This window comes from Monodelphis domestica, chromosome 1 (genome assembly GCF_027887165.1).
Source record: "Monodelphis domestica isolate mMonDom1 chromosome 1, mMonDom1.pri, whole genome shotgun sequence".
NCBI classification, from domain to species: Eukaryota; Metazoa; Chordata; class Mammalia; order Didelphimorphia; family Didelphidae; genus Monodelphis; species Monodelphis domestica.
In genome coordinates, this window is record NC_077227.1 from 51,613,588 (window position 1) to 51,636,010 (window position 22,423).

Here is a 22,423-nt window from a genome sequence, read left to right on the forward strand (position 1 = left end):
CTTTCTTTCTTTCTTTCTTTCTTTCTTTTTCTTTCTTTCTTTCTTTCTCTTTCCTTCCTTCCTTCCTTCCTTCCTTCCTTCCTTCCTTCTTCTTTTCTCTTTCTTTCTTTCTTTCTTTCTTTCTTTCTTTCTTTCATTTCTTTCTTTCTTTCTTTCTTTCTTTCTTTCTTTCTTTCTTTCTTTCTTTCTTTCTTTCCTTCCTTCCTTCCTTCCTTCCTTCCTTCCTTCCTTCCCTTCCTTCTTCTTCCTTCCTTCCTTCCTTCCTTCCTTCCTTCCTTCCTTCCTTCCTTTCCTTCCTTCCTTCCTTCCTTCCTTCTTTCTTCCTTCCTTCCTTCCTCCCTCCTTCCTCCCTTCCCTCTTCCTCCCTCTCCCTTCCTCCTTCCTTCCTTCCCTTCCTCTCCTTCCTTCCTCCTCCTCCCTTCCCTCCCTTCCTTCCTCCCTCCCTCCCTCTCTTCCTCCCTTCCTCCTTCCCTTCCTCCCTCCCTCCCTCCCTTCCTTCCTTCCTTCCTCCCTTCCTCCCTCCCTTCCTCCCTCCCTCCCTTCCTCCCTGCCTCCCTGCCTGCCTCCCTGCCTCCCTGCCTCCCTCCCTCCCTCCCTTCCTTCCTTCCTTCCTTCCTTCCTTCCTTCCTTCCTTCCTTCCTTCCTTCCTTCCTTCCTTCCTTCCTTCCTTCCTTCCTTCCTTCCTTCCTTCCTTCCTTCCTTCTTTTTTTTCCTCCCTTCTAGAATTTTGTGAGCCATTCAGAGCCATTTAGGCCCCTCTAATCTAAACTCTGAATTGTATGCCTAGAACTCATGGGTTGGAGGCTATCTATAAACTGTTTTTATTGTGTTTGGGCCTGGGGGTACCTCAGGCCCTAAAGCTACACAATGATTATCTTTAATGGATTTATTTTTTGTTCTTGTTACTTCTATGATTTTTAGTGAAGAATTACATATGGAATTTATTGGGAGGGGGTACTTCGCATGTTCAGGGAGGACTAGCATCTGGTTGAGAGGGCTTAAACTGTTTTTAGAGCTGCTCATGCATTTTTGATGTCCACCTTTCACTCAACGTTCACCTGTGCCTCCCATACCCAGGTAAAATCAGATTTGACAGATGGGTCAAATAAGTTTGAGGGTGACTGATGGTCCCTTAAATCTATCAGTGAATTAGGGGGGGTGTACCCCAGGCATGTGAAGATTTCCCCCAGTGCAATGGATAGATGAGAACAATTTGTTCCACAAGCCATGAAGGTGGCTGAAGTAGACTTTGTGGAGGACTTAATTCTTGCTCAGACATAGAAGATGCCAATATTATCTACTGCATCTCAGGTCACCACCAGTTGTCTTGACTTTTTTCTTGTCAGCAGACATTAGTGTCTCAGAACTTTGTGCAACTCTGCTTCACTTAAATTCAATTCCCATGGCATCACCCCCATGATTTCGTTGGACCTTTTTTAAAAAAACCTTAAATTTCATCTTAGAATCAATACTGTGTATTGGTTCTAAGGTAGAAGAGCAGTAAGGGCTAGGCAATGGGGGTTAAATGACTTGCCCAGGGTCACACAGCCAGGAATTGTCTGAGGACAGATTTGAACCTTGGACCTCCTGTTTCTAGGACTGGCTCTAATCCATTTAGCCATCTAGTTGCCCTCTTGTTGGTCCTTTATGAAAAATGAAGGATGAATGCCTTGTATGTGCTGATTTATGAATGTAATCTCCTTGAGGGCAGGGATCATTTAAAAAAAATTCTGAGAACTCAGCATAGTTATCAGCTCATAGTAATTGCTTAATCAGTGGTTGTTGATTGACTCCCATATGCAAAGGGAAACATCTTTCTAGGTTGTGGCTTAGAGTTCTTTCCAGCTGCATCTTCTGAGTCTTAAATAAAGCACCTAGTGGTTATGGAGATAGGATTTGGGGTCACATGATTGGCCCTAAGCCTTTCTCCCTGTCTTCCCATGTCTCCCCACCACGAGTGCCTTTCCTTCCACTCTGCTAGAGTTGACTCCTCAGGTGCACGACTATTTTCCTCTCGTCTGTTTCTGCCAACCGCCAGCTTTGTGACAGATGAACTCAATTTATCTCTTGCTTTTCTCCATCTGCAAAGAGAGGATGAAAAATCAGGACCTGTCTCACCAGAGAGTGGGGAGAATTACCACAGGGTGCTAGCCGCCTGCCAAGGACCCTGGAGGAGGGGATCGGAGCAGGGCTAATCAGGGTTTGGGTACACAAGGGAAAAACAACAGGTTTTCTGAGTAATGGACCAGGGACACATTCAGGACTAGAAGATGGCTGTGTGTGATTGGTCTGTCAATTCCTTCCTCTATCTGGAACACTCCCAGCCTTTGACCTTCTCACAAAGTTTGCTTGGGCCCCGGAGCAGCTCCATTTACTGTGCAGCTGGCCATGAGGGCACTGCAGCAGGATGATGAATCATGGAGGCACGGGCAGGCTGGCCAAGACAGTTATGAGAAAGCTGACCTGGGAGAGTTGGTCTATCCAATCAGAGTGAATCACCCGTGGTAGCAGCTTCTCTAGAGGAACGAATGCCACAACAAGAAAGGAGAGCAATCCAAGGCTCTTGGTCCTTATCACAGGATCTTTTAAGAATAACTGCCTGTTCTGATCTTTCTTCATGGCTTGGAGATGACACAGTCTCAAAAATCTATGGAGTGGAACAGAACCTTGGACAGGTCCTAGCAGAGTCTGAGTTAGAAGAGGGATCTGGTGCAGCACATACTAGAGCATTACCTGTGTACATCCAAGTGGTAGGATCATCTAGGCTTTGCTAAGAGATATCTAGTGAACCCCTTCTAGCAAAGCCTACTCCTTCCTGAAGCAGCCCATCCCACTTCTGCATAGCTATAATAGTTAGGGACTTCTTATATTCCCCCTTTTGTAGGTTTCCATCTACTGAGCCTAGTTTTCCCCTCAAGGGCCACAGAAAACAAGTCTAATCCCTCTTCCATGAGAAGACCTTCAGATACTTGAAGATACATACGACTTCTAAGTCCAGACTCTCATCCAGACTGGAAACCCTGAGCTTTTTATTTTGGTCTGAGATCATATTAGATCACGTAGTTTGGGTGTCAAACCATTCTAGTTTACATGCCTTTAAATCTTTACTTCTTTTCAGATGAACTACTGTCTAGTCATGTCTCCCTTACCCTGTGTAATGAAGCTGAGATTTTGAACCAAGATGTAAAACTTTATATTATAAGATTTCATAGAATTGGCCTAGCATTCTGCCTTATCTTGGTTCTTGACTCTCTCATCCAGTATGCTAGCTAGACTCTCCAATTTCAAATCACCTGATAATTAGGTAAGCATGCCATCTGTGATTTTGTCTAAAGCACTGCTAAAAATGTGAGAATAGCAGAGAACCAATCACAGTTTCCTGGGGCACTTTATTGGAGACCTTTTCCCAAGCTAACATTGAAGCATTAGTAACTATCCTTTGGCTCCATCCATTCAACCAGTTTGGAATCAGTCTAAGCTCACATCTCTCCATCTTGTTACTCAAACAGCCAATCATCAATCAATCAATCAATCATTTAGTAATTAATCAATCGTTAAGTACATTTTCTAAGATCAGCTCTCTATGATGCTCTGTCTGTCACCCTTGCCAGAGAAAAATAGAAACTGAATATCAGAATGGGAAAGTGATTTCCTTGTGGCAAAATGGATGTTAATGCCAGAGCTAGGACTAGGATCCATGTCTCTGAGTTTTCTAGCCCAGTGATTTTTTTAATGATGCTATGTCTTTTCTTGGTCAAGTAGATGGGCATAAACCTGATTCCCGTAGGTAGAACTAAAATGCCAATAAGGATGTGCAAAGATCTCTTCATTGAAATGAGGTGCCAACTTTGGATCATGGTAGATAGACATTGCTCTTCCCCCAGACCCTACTCTCCATTTTAGGAAAGCCTTTTGCTCATTGATTCAAGACTTTGGCCTTCCCAGGCTGCACCAAAGGTTTATTGCTATAGCATTCACATTCAAATCCTCTAAACTTATAGATGATGGAAAAGTCCTTCTCATTGTTATTGATGGAAATGTTCTTTTATTTATGTTGTATGTTTGAAGTGCACAGTTCAAAACATCTCATGTAACTCCTTTCACAAACATGCACACACACACACACACACACACACACACACACACACACACACACACCCTACCACATTTCCTTCTTCAGTTCCTTGACTCTCCACCCAGGCACAATTGGATGCCAGGCAGATCCCCAATCTGTCTCCAATAGGAATGAATAGCCCGATGCCAGAAGAGTCTAGATGCTGTTTAATGTTTCTTATGAGGGTTCCTGATTGAGTTCTCGATGTTGGTCAGTCATAAACCCTCCTCACTTCTTCATTATCATTAATAAAAGATGGAGTGGAGGTTGATTGAAGGAGAGGGACCAGACTAGAGACCACATCTATTGAGAGGAACTGTCTGAGCCTTGCCTGTGTTTTCCTCACTCTTCTGTCACCACCAACCTATATCTTAAAACACCATAGTCAATTGGGCCTCTTCATATTCGTAGGCAAGTCCTCTGTTGCTTCCTCCATCTCCATTTGGGTCAATTGACCCAATGGTTATGACTTGTCCACAGCAGTCAAAGCTGGAATTCAGAATCTTAAGACCATGGACTCTAATGCTAATTAATTAATTAATGCCAAATGCTTGGCAAGTTACTCTTAGCCCTAGTTTCCCCATCTGTAGAGTGAGGGGTTGGACTTGAGAGGCCTTTAAGATCCTTTCCAGTGTCAGATTCTATGATCTAAATAAAAGGTTAGTTCAGGCCTTAATAGACTAATTCTCTGTTTTGTTTGTTAGGTGATGCTTTGGATAGAATGCTGAGCCTGCAGGCAGGAAGACCCGAGTTCATATTCTGCCTCAGATGTTTTCCAGCTATATGACCTTGGCTAAGAGCCACATAATGACATCTGGTGACCCTGATCACTTAATCTTTGTCTTCCTCAGTTTCCTTAACTTTAAAATTGGTATAATTGTACCTACCTTCTGGGATTGTGATGGGGATTAAATGGGATTATGTCTCTTAAATTACTTGGCATTGTACCCAGGACATTCTCTCTCTCTCTCTCTCTCTCTCTCTCTCTCTCTCTCTCTCTCTCTCTCTCTCTCTCTCTCTCTCTCTCTCTCTCTCTCTCTCTCTCTCTCCTTCCTTTCTTCCTTCCTCCATGACTCCTCCATCCTTCCTTCTCTTCTTCTTTCCTTCATGTATGTCTATAAGATTCACACATACATGGTACATGTGTGTATAACCACAACATAGATTTCTATCTCCAGATAGGTATGGGAATGAGCCTTTGCGAACCATTTCAACACATGCACAGTGACAGACACTCAGATAACTACCCCATGAAATATATCCATGAGATCAGAGATGTGCTTATAAAAGCCTCTCCCTACCCCTCCCATACAAACATACAAGCTATACATATAAGCCCAGGACTATCTGCCTGGACACTGTCCCCACACATAGCTCACCCTCCATACTCACAGCCACCCACAAAACCTCCTCTGTATTTTCTTGCTCTATCTTTTAACAGTTTGTGGTACCAGGGGAGCAGGACACCTGAGCCCCATAGTAGGGAGAGCGTGGGGACTGGGTGGCTACTCCACGCCTCACATCTGGCCACATTATGCCATGCTATTAGTGTGGCCACAACAATGAAAAGGACCAAGGGAGAAGGCTGGCTGCCAAGAGGGAGCCAGAGAGGAAGAGACATACCCTGAAATTGAGTATTGGTGGCCCACACAGCCAGAAGAGGTCTGCTCTAATCTGCTTTATTATCTCTTCCCTTTTGGGGACAATGTTTTCCTTCCTTCCTTCCTTCCTTCCTTCCTTCCTTCCTTCCTTCCTTCCTTCCTTCCTTCCTTCCTTCCTTCCTTCCTTCGTTCACATATGTCTACAACATATGCACCTGCATGGAACAGGCATGTATAATAGTGACACATATTCATACCTCCAGATAGGTACAGGAATGAGCTTTTGCAAGCCACATAAACACATACACAGTTATAGGCACTCAGCTAATTCCGGTTCTGTCCTGGGTTCATATTCTGTCTTGGGTTCCTGTTCAATGTTCCATTTGCTTTGCTGTCTTAAAACTGAGAGGACAGAGAATATAGAAGGTCACAGATGGGTTGGGGGATGGGAATCTCCCACTTTACAGTCTCAGAAATGGGAATTAGCTTGTCCAAGGTCATATAATGAGTTCATGGCAGAACAAAGGATTCCCTGGACTCTTCTAGCTCTGGAATTCAATGATTATCCTATGAAATCCACTAAGTCCCTTTAGCTACCTCCTTCCCTCCCTGGCATCCTTCCCCTCCAAAAAAGAAGGAGTGTAGGAGCTAAATGGACAAGGACAAGGCAGTTACTTCAAGCCAGGGTCTAGAGGTCCAGAAATGAAGCCATTGAAACCTGTAGCAGAGAATCATGTTTCAATGGAAAGGACACTGAATGAGATTTGAGATCTCTTCTTGCCTCTGCTGTGTGACCTTGGACAAGTCATCTGACTAAGTCTTAGTTTCCTCATTTGAAAAAAAGAATAATCTCTGTTCTGGCTCCATATACTCAATCTACTTAAGGATAAAAGATCCCCCGCCATTTATATACATACATGTATGTTTATAGAAAAATACCTGTTTGTGTATATACTCAAGCATATTGTGTATATTTGCTCTTCAGCTGTTTCAGTTGTGTCTGATTCTCTGTGACCCTATTTGGGATTTTCCTGGCAAAGATACTAGAGTAATTTTCTGTTTCCTTCTCCAGTTTATTTTACAGATGAGGAAATGAGACAAACAGGGCTAAGTGACTTGCCCAGAGTCATACAGCTAGTAAGTGGCTGAGGCTAGATTTGAACTCAGGAAGATGAGTCTTTCTGGTTCTCGGGCCAGTGCTCTAACCACTATGCAACTTAGCTGTGATATATAGATATATACATTTATATTTTTATGTATTAATATATACACATATGTGTATTCATGTGCACACACACACATATATATATACATATATATACATACATATACAGAAAACCAAGGAGAACTAAAAAGGAAACCCCCAAAAGTTAGTTGACTTGCCATAGGTCTCTCAACAAGGAGGTCAAGCATAAGGTATGAATGAGAACCTGAGTCCCCTCCCTCTTGATCCAGGGTTCTTTCCATCAGGTGATGGTTCTTGAGGTGCTCAGTCATTTCTAATCCATCTTCTCTGTCCATCCTAGCAGTCCTTCTAGACTCATGGAGACAGAGGCCAGTGGCCGCCAGAACATGGCTTGAGGCAGAGCCAAAACCCTTCCACAGATGTTCCCTTTGGGTAGATGGGACTTGCAGAACCAAAAGGCCTTTAGGGAAAGCAAGAGAACCTTGTTTCTTGGTCCTAAGGACCTCAAAGCAGTTGGAAGAGAACCCGTATTTCCAAGTATTTTCACATACAAGATTTCTTGTAAGCCTCTCCTCAGTTCTGTGAGATAGATGGTGCAAGAATGATTATATCCATCTGAGGAAACTGAGGCTCAGGTAAGTGAATGATCTCCTGTAGGTCCCACAGAAATGGCAAAGCTCACACTGGAACTGAGGTCTCCAGGGTACTCTGGACAACTACAACCATAATCACATTGTCTCACTTTATGTTGCCTCCTGAATCTTGGAAGTCATAGGCAATCTGCCACCTTTTGTGGTGGGAGAAATGAGATGGCTAAAGAGAGACACCTGTATATAGCTTATCCCAGCTACTTCAATGTAATAGAAAGAATGATGAAGTCATGGGACCTGAGTTCCAATTCTGTTGCTGCCATTTATTACTTTGGTGACACTGAATAAGTCACTTAAATTTCCTCATCTCTAAAATGATATGGAAAGTTGGGCTTTTCCATAAGGAGGTTGGATTATATGACTCCTGAGTCCATTCCAGGTCTAGATCAGCTTTCTAAGACCATTGTTCTGGCCATAGAACACACCTACTTCCACATTGTTCATCTACCTCACTGCTGGGCAACTGGGGAGTTTAGCAAGTTAGAACGTTGGGCTTAATGAAGATACCATTCAGGATCCCGTTACCATATGCATCAATTAACCTTGCTCTGTTCTTGACCAAGGATGATAACTCTACCTCTGGCCAGCTGTCTGTTCCCAAGCGGATGAATCTGAACGCTCAGCACAAATCCATCCCACTGGCTAGTCTCAGAGACAGAGAGAGAGAGAGAGACCCTTTATATAAGGCGCCGTATTGGATGAGTCAAGGCTGTGCCTCTGCAGCTTAAAAAGTGTTTTTGGATCCACTGAAAGGGGAACCACTTCCAAAGCTGACTAACTGTCTACACAGTGACTTTCTAAAGTTTCTTTCTCCAAAGAACTCAGTTATTGCTATTGGCTGTATTTGTCTATTGTATACATAAGACAGGTTGTGGATTGAATCAGAGCAGTGGCTAATGTTATATTGGGGGAAAAATCATTAGCAAATGCTATGAGTCAACATCTCTGAGCCTCAGTTTCCTAATCTATAAAACAGAGACAATACTATCTAATGCCTACATCCCAAGGTTGTTATTTGGAGCTGATGCATTTAATGGCCTGAATGAAACCTTTGTAAGCCATTGGAGAAAATATCAACAATCTCTAAATCTAGAGATTTGGTTTCTGTGAATTTTCTGTGACCTTGCATCCTAGGGTCATAGATTTAGAGCCAAATGAGAGCCAGGGTTTATCCATTCCAAACCACTCTTTCTATAGATAAGAAAACTGAGGTACGTTTAAATGACTGTCACTTAAATGACAAAGTCACATGAATTCTAGGTACAGACATGGGATTTGAATTCAAGGCCTCTGATCCTAAATCCAATACATTTCCCACTATGCCTGACTTCTCAATGAGACTCAATAATCAGAAACTTGTAGAACACACAGTAGGATCACAGACCCTAGAGCTGATAGAGACCTTGCAGAAACCCTTCATTTGATGGATGATGGAACTGAGGACAAGAAAGAGGAAATAATCTGTACAAGTAAGTGATAGAGACAGCATTCGAACCCAAGGCTCTTGAACTGAGATCCAAAGTTCTTTGTCATCATAGATGTGGCTTTCCAGCTACAAAGGAAAGTCAAGCAATATCAAGGTGAGGCACTAGGTGATGTGTCCATTCATTGGGGTCAGATGGACATTTCTATTATCCAATAGATATCATGAATACAGTAGGTGCTTAAAAATGCGTGCTAAATGATAATTGAATGAATGGCAATGAGATTAGCTCCTATTTATAGCATCCTTTAAGGAAGGCACCTTTTATTCATTTAAGGATTGAGACCTTTCCTGGCTCCAATATTCTGTCTTCTTGAGTAATTAAAGCCTGTCAATCTTGAATTCTCTGAGTCTATACCAGGGTTTGTAGTTAATACAGCTTTGTGTTTTAGATCTGAGTCAGAGGACTGGTTCCACTCCCAGCTGTCTGTCAGTCAATAAACATTTAGTGAGTGCCTACTGTTTGCCAGGCACTGTGCTGCTTACTACCTGTGTGAATTCTTTGAGGGACTGGGTAAAATAAACATTTTCTTTTCTAAAAAAATGCAAGAGGGTTATAAGTGGGAGAAGAAAGGTTAGAGAGCCAATAATGGGTCTTGAGGATGGGAAAAGAGTCTGAAAGTTTTGCCCTTGCTTCAAAAGGAGAGTAGGGGAGTGGCAGAGAAAAATGCAGTATCATGGATTCTGGAGAGCCATGAAAACAGAATGAAAGACAATTAACCTTTCTAGGCCTCAGTTTCCTCATCTGTAAAATGAACAAATTGGAATACTTGTTAAAGTTCTATTCTAGGTCTAAATCTCTGATCCATATCCAGTGTGTGTCATAATTGATGGGGAAAGAAAAAGAGTTGGAAGAGAGAGATAGAAAATGGGAATGATTCTTATCACGGTCATGGAAGAATTGTCAAAAACTTTACAAATATAAATTAATAGTATTACCATTATGGATATTATCAGCTGTAGTACTGGGCATCAGCCAGGTCCTACTTCTTTCCTTCACTCTGGTCTCAGCCTGAAGAGGAATCATGGAAAGAAGAGACTTCACCCTGAGGTAAGTTGATTCCTCTTTCCCTCCTTCCTAACCCCACCCTACTATCCTCCTGGAAGACTCTACTCCAAATGAGTACCTAGGAATATCTTCTTCAGTTTTCATCATGTAAAAAAAATTGAGCTGCCACTGGTCATGAAACACACACACACAGAATATGTGTGGTATAAAGCATAGAAGGCTAACTTAAAAATCAGGAAAGCCTGGGTCCAAGCCTCTGAAACAGAAAGCTATGAGATCCCAGGCCAATCTCATAACCTCTACATGCCCCAAACTACTCTTTAAGTCTATAAATTGAAAAAATGGTTCAGTTCTGCATTGGTAGAAGGAGTTACCTTATTAGAAATTCCTGATACCAATGAAATCTCAGGTCTAATTCCATCCATCCATCCACCTAACCATCCACATTCACCCACTCATCCATCTACTCACTCATCTATCCATTTACTCACCCACTCACTCACTCACTCACTTACCTACCCATCCATCCATCCATCCATCCATCCATCCATCCATCCATCCAGGACTTTATAGAGTGCTTCAGGAGAAAGAACACTGGTTCTGGAATAAGAGGACCCATGTTGAAATATTACCTCTTAGCTTCTTGCTTGCATGACCTAGGCAAGTCATTTAACTTCCATTGACCTCAGCTTTCTCATCTGTAAAAGGAAGGTTTTGAACTAGATGATCTCTGAGACCCTTTATGTATCCTGGTGCCATTTTGACAGTGTCTGGTCCATGAACCTCCTTCTCAGAATGATGGGAAGAAATGCTAAATTTTAATTAGAGGTTCATGAATAAAAAGATGAATTTTTTCCATCCATGTTTATTGATTCCTTGAAATCTATCCATCGATCAGAGGCTTATGAAGTACCAGTTAAGAATCCCTGATATAATCCAAGTCCCCCATTTTACAGATGAGTAAATAAGGGCCCAAAGGCTAAATGTCTGTCCCTGTGTCCAGGGCAGCTTGGACTGGAACTCAGCTCTTCTAACTCTGAAAAGAGGGTTCTTTTTACCCCACTCTGTTGGCCAGAGACCACTGGGGTTCCTATGATTCAGGGTCAGTCTCTTCTCTCTCTCTCTCTCTCTCTCTCTCTCTCTCTCTCTCTCTCTCTCTCTCTCTCTCTCTCTCTCTAACAAGCCAGATTTTTGGGTCTTTTTCTTTGTCTTTTCTTTCTTTTTTTTATTACAAAGTACCTGTGAGTGTCCTTTTAACATTGCTTGAATGGACTCACCCTTCTAGCACCTCTGCATCATTTCGCATTCATTCCATCCCCAGGGCCCCTTCTGCCCTTAACGCTATTAGACGTCTGCACTCTGGCTAACCTAATGAAGAAGGAGGCTGTGTGTCTCCTAGCTGCCCTCCTGGTCAAAGCCCTCCCATCTGCCTGGGGAACGAATCAAAGCTCTCTGGAGCTCAGCCTGGTTGCCTTTTTTTTTTCTTTTTGCCAGCTCAGACTGTAGAAAGGTGACTGATGAACATGAGCTTTGCAAAACCAAGCAGAGAGTGATAGCCCCAGGTAGAGAGTGAAGGGGGGGAGCGGGGGACGAGAATTGTGTGATAGACAGCTGGCTCTGTCCCTGAATCACAGGATCACAGTAAAAACACAGAATTACTGGCTCAGGGCAGCTCCAAATTGGGAAGAACAAAATGTCTATGCTTTCTAATGAAGGTATTAGAGACCCTCTCGTGACATGAAAGACCCTGGTGCACTGTGGGGAACAATCAGAAAATTCTAGATTAGTGCTAGAAGGCCAAGTAATCCAACCCCCTCATTTGGTAGATGCCATACCAAGAGGGTAAGTAATTTGCCCAAGGTCACATAATCAATGTCAGACACAGGTTTTGAACTCAGTTCTTCCTGGCTCCCAATTTAGCATTCTGTATACTATGCCATGTTGCATAATGAATATTAGGTTTAAGGTCACAAGCCCTAGCTTTGAGTCCTGGAACTGCCATTTATTACCTGGGTCACCTTGGCTAAACATCTTAGCCTCTTCGGGGCTCATTTTCATCATCTGAAAAGGAAGTGGGATGGACTAGCTAAGATTCCAATAACCATTTCAAATCCCAGGATCCCATTTTCCAGATTAACAAATCCACTTACTTTGAGTTATCCTTGGCTCTGACTCTGGTCCTCCCATCATCTTCTTAATTTTCTTTGGTACCCAGTCCAGTGTGTCAATGTTCTTAAAATGTGGAGTCCATTGGGGACAGTTAAGTGGCTCAGTGGATTGAGAGCCAGTCCTAGAGATGGGAAGTCATGGGTTCAAAACTGGCCTCAATTACTTCCTAGCTGTGTGACCCTGGGCAAGTCACAACCCCCATTGCCCAGCCTTTAGCTCTCTTTGCCTTGGAACCAGTACACAGTATTGATTCCAAGACAGAAGGTAAAGGTATGAAAAACTTCAACAACAAATGTGAGGTCCGCCACTCAACACAACACTCCAGATATGTCTGACCAAGACAGATGTCCTTCTAGGAACCCACATGCTAAAGTGGTAGCTTTTGAGACTGTCATGTCTTGTGAGCAAAATGGGTCTATGGATGAGAAGGTAAAGGCACTATGGGGTAGAATGTCTAGTTATTGGGTGTCCTAGGTATGGATCAGAGTTAGAATGGTCCCGATGTTGTCTTGGCAATGCTTCCTCCTCCAATCCCCTCTTAGATCCCCTTTTCCGTACACTGTATATTTCCCGTATGAACCCCATTACTTATGTGTGGTCTCCCCTGTTAAAATAGAAGCTTCTTGTATACAGGGACAGTTTTCCCCTTTCTTTGTGTTCCCAGCTCTTGGCATAGTGTCTGCCACTCAATAATTTTTCTTCCCATTTAAACCCTTACCTTCTTTCTTAGTTTTGATTCTAAGACAGAAAAGTGACAAAGACTAGGCAACAAGAGTTATGTGATTTGCCCATTGCAAACAGAATTAAGTGACTCACCCAGGGTCACACAGCTAGGGAGTGTGTGAGGTCAGATTGGAATCTAGGTCCTTCCAGCTCCAGGCCTGGCACTCTATCCACTGTGCTACCAAGCTACCCTGTAATAAGTTCTTGGTGAAAGCTTATTGGCTGAACAATTGGCCCCAGGAACTGTCCCTGAGGCTGCTTGGACACATGCTGCTGAATAACATCAGGCCCATCTCTGGCACTCTCTGAGCTCTGCTTTTCTCCCCTGTAAGATGAGTGGGCTGGGCCAGAGATGAACTCTCAGGGCCCTTCTGGTTTTAACATGTGAAAATTGTGTGATTCTAACCTCCAGCCCCAGAGTCCCTGAATGAGGCCAAGGCTTGGAGCTGTTATAAACTATCCAGACCCAGCTGGATGGGGAATGGGCTCCGAGTGGGACAGAGGCCAAAGTCAAACTACAGAAGCCAGTGGCCAGAGAAACGAGAAAGCTCTTGAGAGGGGACGCTGAGTGGAGCAGACCACTGGACCCACCTCATTAAGGGCTCTTGGGCTGAAGTCTTGAGCGTCTGCCCCAGAGGACCATACGTGGGGGCATCGGCCCCTTCGCTCAAGATATGGGGAGAGGGTTTGGGTCCTCATTCTCCCCAGACTCTTCCCTTGCCCTGCTCCCTGGGCCAGTGGGCTCAGATGTTTCCATTTCCAAGGGGCAGAGGGGACTCTTTGCTATTTGCTCAATTATCAGATGGGCAAACATCGGTCTGCTACTCCAGGGCTGGCCATGTGTGGCCAGGAGCCAGACAATTTCAAGGCAGATTGAATTGGAAGTTAAGAGCAACAAGGGGCAGTGGAAGGGGAGAGATTTCAATAATCCTGCCTCATATTTCTAGGGTGACTTTAATTTGCTCAATCCCTTTTATAGGCAAGAGAAACTGCTTGGGGTAGAGGAAAATGCCCTGGCCTGGGACCCTCATCTTTCTGGAATCATGTCCTGTCTCTCCCACTTATGAGACAACTGACCTTGGAGAAATCATAACATCTCTGAGCCTTGGTTTTCCCGTCCATAAAATAGGGATGACAGGGGTCATGCTGCTTCTCTCAGAATAAGCTTTCAAATGTCATATAAATATGAGCTGTGATGATGCCATTTACTCTACAGAGGTATTAATATCTTCATTTTATAAACTGAAGATTAGAATGGTCTTCGTAAGTCTACTTAAGATCATTAAGTCTTCTTATGACCAATTGTCTACTTAAGACCATTACCTAAAATAACTTATCCAAGACCACCTAGCCAAATTAGTGGCAGAGGCAGAATTAGAACCAAGATTTCAGCACTGCCAGTCCTAGGGTCTTTTCACTAGTTCCCATAACTTATTTGTTGTTCACTCAGCACCAGACCAGCGGCTCTTCAAGATGGCCCCCAAATAGCCCTTGGTTAAGAAGGCTCAAGTTGTTGACCTAGACCTCTGGTTCTTCTTCTCTGACTTTCTCTATAGCCCCAGTGGCCAAGTTAGACCTTTTAATGCCCCTAACCCCAGCAATGTGGAAGAGATATCTATTTTCAGTGTGAGAAGGGACCTTAGAAATCATCTGGTCAAGGAATACTAAACTCAAATAGAAAAAGATCCCAGCAGAAGAAACCAGGCTATAGGGTAGTGTGCAGGGGTCTACATCCTGGCTGCTGTCTACTCCTTGTCCAGGAATAGAACAAGCAGCAGAAACTTCTCCCCAATCCCAGGGTTCAAGCCCCAGTGTCCACTGGGAAGCCCTCCCTTGCCCTTCAGGTAAATACCCCAGCCTCAGTAGACTGGGAAAGGAGACATCATGAGAAGAGACTTGCTTCCTTTGAAGGAAACAGCCTTCAGGTCCCAAGTTCCTTGCCTCTTCCAAAAGGAAATTGTGACTCCTCCCCTTTCTCCCCTTCTACCACCAAGGGTTACAGAACTGCAGGATTTTTTTTTAAAAAGCCCTTACCTTCTGTTCTAGTGATAACTCCAAGACAGAAGGGCCAAGGCTAGGCAAACAGGATTAAGTGACTCTCCCAGGGTCACACAGCTAGGAAGTGTTTGGAGGCCAGATTTGAATCCAGGTCCTCCCAATTACAGAGCTAGTACTTTATCCACTGTGCTACTTACCTTCTCCCAGAACTGTGGAATTTAAGTCTCAGTTGATGTCTTTTGTTTTCATGTCATGCCATTTCCTAGCTATAATAGGATTACATTTTATTGCATTTTATTTATTTAATAATAATAATAAATTGATTAATACTTAATTAATTTATTTTGTTCCTTTATAACAAAGATACAATAGCTAAATAAAATCAACTGATATGTTGATCACATCATATACAACATTTTCCACCCATAGCCCCCCCACCTTTCCAACAAAAGAAGGGAGCTGTATTTCCTTATCTATTTTTTAGGATCAAGAATGGTTATTTTAGTTACCCAAGAGTCAGTTTCATATATTGGAACCAAAGTATGGATATTCCTATTTTGTTACTTTCCTTATCACGGTTTCAATACAACTTGGGTTGGCATAAGAGATAAAATGGGAATTGGGGGGGGTTGTAAGTTACAGACAGATGACACTTGATATTGACCTATGTATATATGGCTTATGACCAAATACTTAACCCAAATTTTACAATAAGGTGTTGTAAATATAACAAAACAGAAAAAGAAAAGATTTGCACTTCTTCACTGATAGTAAGAGAGGGCCAAAAACTTTTGTGCAGATCTTCCAGATCATAGGGCTTCTGTGCCCCTAACCCCAGCAATGTGGAAGAGATATCTATTTTCAGTGCGAGAAGGGACCTTAGAAATCATCTGGTCAAGGAATACTAAACTCAAATAGAAAAAGATCCCAGCAGAAGAAAACTATGAATAAACATTTATATTTTATTGTGTTTTTATTTATTTTGTTAAATATTCCCCAATTCCATTTTAATCTGGTTTGAGCAGGACTCTAGAGTTTTGTGACCCTCTCTGGACTAGTTCTATCTTTTAATTTTCTAGATGAGGGGAGTAGAGCACAAGAAATAGAAATGGTTGCTCAAGATCACCCAGGTAGTGAGTGATTTGGGGAATTGCACAAACCCTAGGGATTGAAGGCTATTGCTAGATAAGGTCTGGATAAAGCAGACCTTCTTTCATAATGTCTCTTTCCTCAGCCCCTCCAAACTAGACCATTCATCTGAAGGACAAGATAAGCAACCCCATTGAGTAGTAAAGATTTGAACTCAGGTCCTTTTGACTCCAAATTCAGTGCCCATTACATTATTCCATTTTATTATTCTCAACACAGAACCTTAAAAATGCATTTTATTGCTCTATGTAATTAAAATATAATAAATAAATAAATAATATATGTATTTAAAACCTTTATATTCTTTCTGTTTTAGAATCAATGCTATATATTTGTTCCAAGGAAGAAGAGTGGTAAGGGCTAGGTAACTGGGGTTAAGAGACTTACCCAGGATCATATAGTTAGGAAATGTCTGAGGCCAAATTTGAACCCAGAACCCCCCATCATCAGGCCTGACTCTCTATCTATTGAGTCACTTAGCTGCTCCCTATAGTCATCTTTTCACATCACCTCCCTTTTCCAAAATATCACTCTCACTTTCTTCTGTTTTTTGACACAATTTCAAAACCTAAACTCCCATTCTCACTCATCCCACATATCCAATCAGTTGTTAAATCTCATCATTTCTATATCTATGACGTCTCCCCAAAATACCTCCTTCCCTCCACTCATTTGGCGACCACCTCAGTTTAAGAGCTCACCACCTCTTGAATGGATTAATTACAATAATTTCCTATTTGGACATCAAAGCAGGCCTCTTCCTGGGGACAAAGAAGACCTGTAGTGTGTCCTATTTTAATATATTTTTAACAGAGGAAGACATTTTTCATTTCAGGAGAAATAGAAAGGAAATGGAAGCCTGGGGATGACATGGAAAGAAGGCTGGACTTGCAGTCTTTAGATCCAAGTTCTGATCCAGTTCATTAATTCTATCAATCAATAACCATTGATTAAGCACCTACTATGTTTCAGGCACTGTGCTAAGCCCTGGGGACTTAAAAGAGACTTAAAAAGAGACAAAAGACAACTTCTGCCTTCAAAGAGCCCACCATCTAATAGAGTAGAAGACTTGCAAATAAATGTAATACATGCAGGATAAATAGGAAATAATTCACAGAGGGAAGAAGGCACTGTAATTCAGAATGTCTGGGAAGGCTTCCTGTACAAGGTGGAATTTTATTTGGGAGTTAAAGGAAGCCAGGACTAATATGGCAGCAAAGGAAAGTGATAAATGTTGGAGGGGCTGTGGCAAAATGACTCTAATACACTGCTGGTGGAGTTGTAAATTGGTCCAACCATTCTGGAGGGCAATTTGGAACTATGCCCAAAGGGCCCTAAAAGACTGTCTGCCCTTTGATCCAGCCATAGCACTGCTGGGTTTGTACCCTAAAAAGATACTAAGGAAAAAGACATGTACAAAAATATTTATAGCTGCGCTCTTTGTGGTGCCAAAAAAATCAGAAAACAGGAGTTGTCCCTTGATTGGGGAATGGCTGAACAAATTGTGGTATCTGATGGTGATGAAATACTATTGTGCCCAAAGGATTAATGAACTGGAGGAATCTCATGTGAACTAGAATGACCACCAGGAATTGATGTAAAGTGAAAGGAGCAGATCTAGGAAAACATTGTACACAGAGACTGATACACTGTGGTACAGTTGAATGTAATGGACTCCTCTACTAGCCCCAATGCAATGACCTAGGACAATTTTGAAGGACTTATGGAAGAGCTATCCACTATCCAGAGAAAGAACTGTGGGAGTAGAAACCCAGAAGAAAAACATATGATTGATCACATGATTGTATGGGGATATGATCAGGGTTTTGGTATTCAAAGATCAAAGGTGCAAATGTGAATAACATGGAAATAGGTTTTGAACAATGATACATGGATAACCCAGTGGAATTGCTTGTCAGCTCTGGGAGGGGGGAAGGAAGAGGGGATGAAAATCATGAATCATGGAATCATGGAAAAATATTCTAAATAAAAAAATCTCTCCCTCTAAAAATAAATAAATAAATAAACAAACAAACAAATAAATGAATGAATAGATAAATAAAGGAAGGCAGGAAGGTCAGCAGTCTGAATGGAGGAAGGATAGTGTTCCAGGCATGGAAGACAGAAAATCCCTGGAACCTAGAGATGGAGAGTCTTGTTTATGGAATTACTAGGAAGCTAATATCACTGGATGGAAGAGTATGTGTTCCACTGGTACTTGACTTTGGTATAGTCTCTGGGCCTCAGTTTCCTCATTTAGGGATGACAGTAATCCATGTCTTGTCCCACTCTCAAGGTGGCTCCAAGGACTCGCTTAAATACTATGTGTGAAAGTACTCAGAGAATATAAAATGATATATGAATGTAAGGGCTTGTTATTGGAGGATTGGGTCTCTTTAGAATGATATCTGGGACCTTTCACTTGCCCTCTCAGTATATATAGTGTGAGTAGCATTGATAATGGCATTGACATTTCATATTTGTACATGGCTTTTCATTTCTGCCAAAGCACTTTTTCTCCATGATTTCATATTTTTCCCTTCACACCATTGGGATTTCTGGACCCATTGTAGGAATGAGCAAACTGAGGCACCTAACAGTCAGTTTATCCAAGGTCATCTCAGTGAGTAATTTATACATCAGGGGTTTCTTTCTTGCTTTCCAAGGTCCTAATCTAGAGCTCTTTTCTCCAGGTCATTGGCAGCTAAATCATTCATCCTACTTTAGCTCTGTTTCCCCGTCCTGCTCCATTTCTGTCTATGACCTCTTGCCTCTTCATTGCCGCCCCAAACTCCCCAAGCTGAGTTTAGAGGGCTGGGGTCCCCAGGCCTTGGATCATATAGAAGCCCAATAGCTTGAGCAGAAGGTAGAGAGGGGGCAGGGAAGAAAATAATTCCTGGCCAGCCTTGCTGAGGCTGGACAAGAAAGTCACCCATAGCCTCAGGTGCTAATCTAGCTGAGTGGGCAAGAGCTGCCCTTTCTCTGTTCCCTGAGATGGGAGGTGCTTCTGCCATGGCTGCTGAGCTTTGTGGAACATGAAAGGATTGCTGGGGGAACAAGCAGGCCAGCTCCATTGGCTGCTTGGTTTGGAGAGAGCTGGCTGTTTTCTTCCCTGACCTCCCTGAGAGATGCCAGAGCTGGCAGAGCCGGCTCTGAATCAAAGGCAGCTTCCTGCTTTTTCCTCTGGCTCCTTCCTCTTCTACCCTCTCTCTTTCCATCTCCACATCAACAATCACTCTGATTCTTTTGACACTGAGGGGAAGGTGAGGAGCAAAAAGAAAGGCTCATCCATTGTTCACCACTGGACCATAATGCAGGCAGGAAGTGCTTGTGACCCTACCACTACCAATGCCTACTGGGCACTGCCTGACCATGAAGGCTGGTAATGCTGAGAGATGGGGCATTCCCCCCTCACTCCATTCATATTTGTTTGACAAAGCCTTCTTCTTTAGATTGACCACAGAATTTGAGAGATGATGCCATTGAATCATTTTGTTTTATACAAGAGGAAACTGAGGCCAGAGGGGGAAATGATTTGTTCATAGTCACACTGTGAGTTAGTGGCAACATGGAAACTCAACATTAGTGCCGCAGAGTCAGCGCTCAGACCTAGGTCTTAGTTTTTTGACTCCAAGCTCAGTGTGAGTCTCTTGTTCATTAAAGATCTGTCAGCCAGGAGCTATGTATCTAAACCCTCTAGAGATCTGTTTGAACTTTCTGCTCCTACCAGACTGTTCTATTGCAGTGCCCAGAACTCAACATCCTTTGATCACACCCATCCCCCTGCTCAGATTGCTCTCCCTGTGATCAAATCCTACTGATTCTTCAAGCATAGCCATAATAAAGCTAATATTTAGAGACTTTAAAGTTTACAAAATGCTTTATGCATATTATCTCATTTGATCCTCACAACAACCCTATGAGGAGGGAATTATCATTATTCCCATTTTTTAGAAAGGCAGCTGAGACTTGAAGAGATTAAGTGACTTGCACAGGGTCACAGGGCTAGCAAGTGCCTGAGGCAGGATTTGAATCTTGATCCAATGTCCAATCCAAGTCCAGTGCTCTATCTATGGCAAAATCTAAATGTCTTCATGGTCAAATTCAATTCTCAATTCCACCAGGAAGGCTTCCTTGATTCTTCCCAGCCCACTGTGAATGACTGTTTCCCTTCCTGGCCCTTCTATATATACCTTACAGTCTATATCATTCATTTGACCATTTGGCATTGTTTTTCTGAATATATGATGTTCTCTCCCCAACTAGACTGTGAGCTTCTGAAGGGCAGAGACTGTATCTTGTATGTCTCCCCATCAGACATATCTTCCACACTACCCTTCACAAGTCATGCAATAAATGCTGATTGATTGACTGATGAGCCTATAACATCCAGAGACCAATTATCCAGTTTGTGGTTCAGCCAGTGTCCCGACTCCCCCCAACTCCTAACATTCCATTTCCCATTAAACCCTACCTCAGGGAGCATTTAGAAGGAAAAAGACCAGAACTGCCACTCAGCCAGCCTCGTCTGTCCATTTGCCTGGTAGTTCTGGGAAAAGTTCTGGTTCTGATGAGGTTTGGGGCTTCAGGCATGGATTCCCAACATCTCAGCCTTCCTCATTCCCCTTGAGGAATGGATAATTGACAGGTTGGCAATGAATGGAGAAGAGGAACATGCCAACCACCCTTGGCAGCCATCCAGCTCAGTCAACATTGGGCTCATTCCAAGGTCAGGACTCCAGTCAGGAGACCTCACACTTGGTACCCAGCAGCCAGTGGCTTCCCTCATTTGTCTCAGAGAATTTAATTTAATTCAAAAAGTGTTGATGAGCCACCTACTATGTGTAAACCTCCCCCCCTCCACTGCTAAATGGCATGAAGTTACAAAGATAGATAGGATCCATACCTTGTCCTTATGAAGACTACAATCTAATTGAATCACAGAAAGCCACAGAATGTCAGAGTTCCAAGGCACTTTGGAGCTCCTCTCATTATGGAACATGATATTATATACTAGCAGAGAACTTAGGGATTGTTTAGTCTAACCCCATTATTTGACAGAGGAGGAAACTAAAGCCAGGATAAGCTATATGATTTGCCATGGGTGACATGGATAGCAAATAGCAGAACTAGGATTCTGACCTTAAATCCAGTGTGCTTTATGGTCCCCACCATCTCTGCTTTTCCTTATTTTACAAAAAAGGAAACTGAGACCAAGCAAGGGAAAGTAGGCAAAGCCAAGACTAGAATCTAGGTCTTGTAACTCACCAATTCAGCTTCCTTTGTATGTGGTTACTGCTTTCTGTGACAGTAAAAACCAAGGAATGGAGCTGAATACCAATTCAGCATGGTGTCTGGGTTCTAGGGAGAGGCACTCCTAAGGATTGTGGTTACCCCTAGACTTCACTGTTCCATTTGGAAGATGGGGAAAACCCTATCTCCCAAGACATAGTCCTCTTTGTGTTATTGTTGTAATATTTACAAATTCCCCAAGGAAGAAGGCATAAATGATCATTCCTGCTTCCCTCAAATACTTACATGGTTCTATGATCTCATCACTTTGGATTATCCTTGCCACAATGCAGCTCATTACCCATATATGCCTGCCCATCCAATGGGACTCTCACTTATGGCTTCCCATTAGTTCACCACTGATGCTTCTACCCAATTGGCTGGAGACATTCCTGTTTTGTGGGTAAAGGAAACAAACCTAGAGGGAAAAATTACTTGCCTGAAGTCACACAGGTAGTTGGTGGTAGAATGGGCCTCAAATCATGGTTTTTGAGTTCCCAGTCCCAGACTCTTTATTTGACATTCCCAGTATTCTGGACTCTGTCTAGGGAGCCTAAGGAACTTCATGTAATTATCTTATTTAAGAGCTCAGGCCTCCTTTTCCCCCCATTGCCACTCAAGACCTAGGGCTTTCTAATGGCAAATTAGTACTGTGTCAGAGTTTTAGCAAAGAGAGAGAAGAGACTGCTAGAGAACCCCACTCTGGATTCTGATGGGCTCTACATAGGGTCAGGTCGCCTAGGGATGGCTTAGTATATCCAACACCACCTTTCATACTAGGGTGTATCAGAAACTGGCAAGCCTGAGAGATCTCCAAGGTCTCAGGTAATGAGAATTCCTGTGGCTGGTAGTAATGCGAAGAGATTGATGGGATCCCCTCTGCCTAGCTAAACCCTCTCCATAAAAATAAAAACAGCCTGGATTTACATGGCATCTTAATAATTACCAAGCACTATATACATGCTAACTCATTTGATTCTCACAATAACACTGTAGGATATTGGTGTTATTATTATTGCAGAAAAGAAAATGAGGCAACGAGGCTGAGA

General features: G+C 42.7%; 1 long non-coding RNA gene across 3 annotated transcripts; it reads right to left on the minus strand.

The window, feature by feature from the left end:
* Window positions 1–1,666: 1,666 nt before the first annotated feature.
* LOC103099514 (uncharacterized) lies at window positions 1,667–21,567 on the minus strand. 3 transcript variants are annotated; one of them, XR_459999.2, is made up of 6 exons: window positions 21,351–21,567; window positions 15,131–15,199; window positions 12,194–12,333; window positions 10,676–10,741; window positions 9,974–10,046; window positions 1,667–2,081 (listed from the first exon to the last, which is right to left on the minus strand). It is a non-coding gene; the product is annotated as an uncharacterized LOC103099514 (long non-coding RNA). The 3 variants fall into 3 exon arrangements; XR_459998.2 differs by lacking the exon at window positions 10,676–10,741 and adding an exon at window positions 12,053–12,104; XR_459997.2 differs by lacking the exon at window positions 10,676–10,741.
* Window positions 21,568–22,423: the final 856 nt, after the last annotated feature.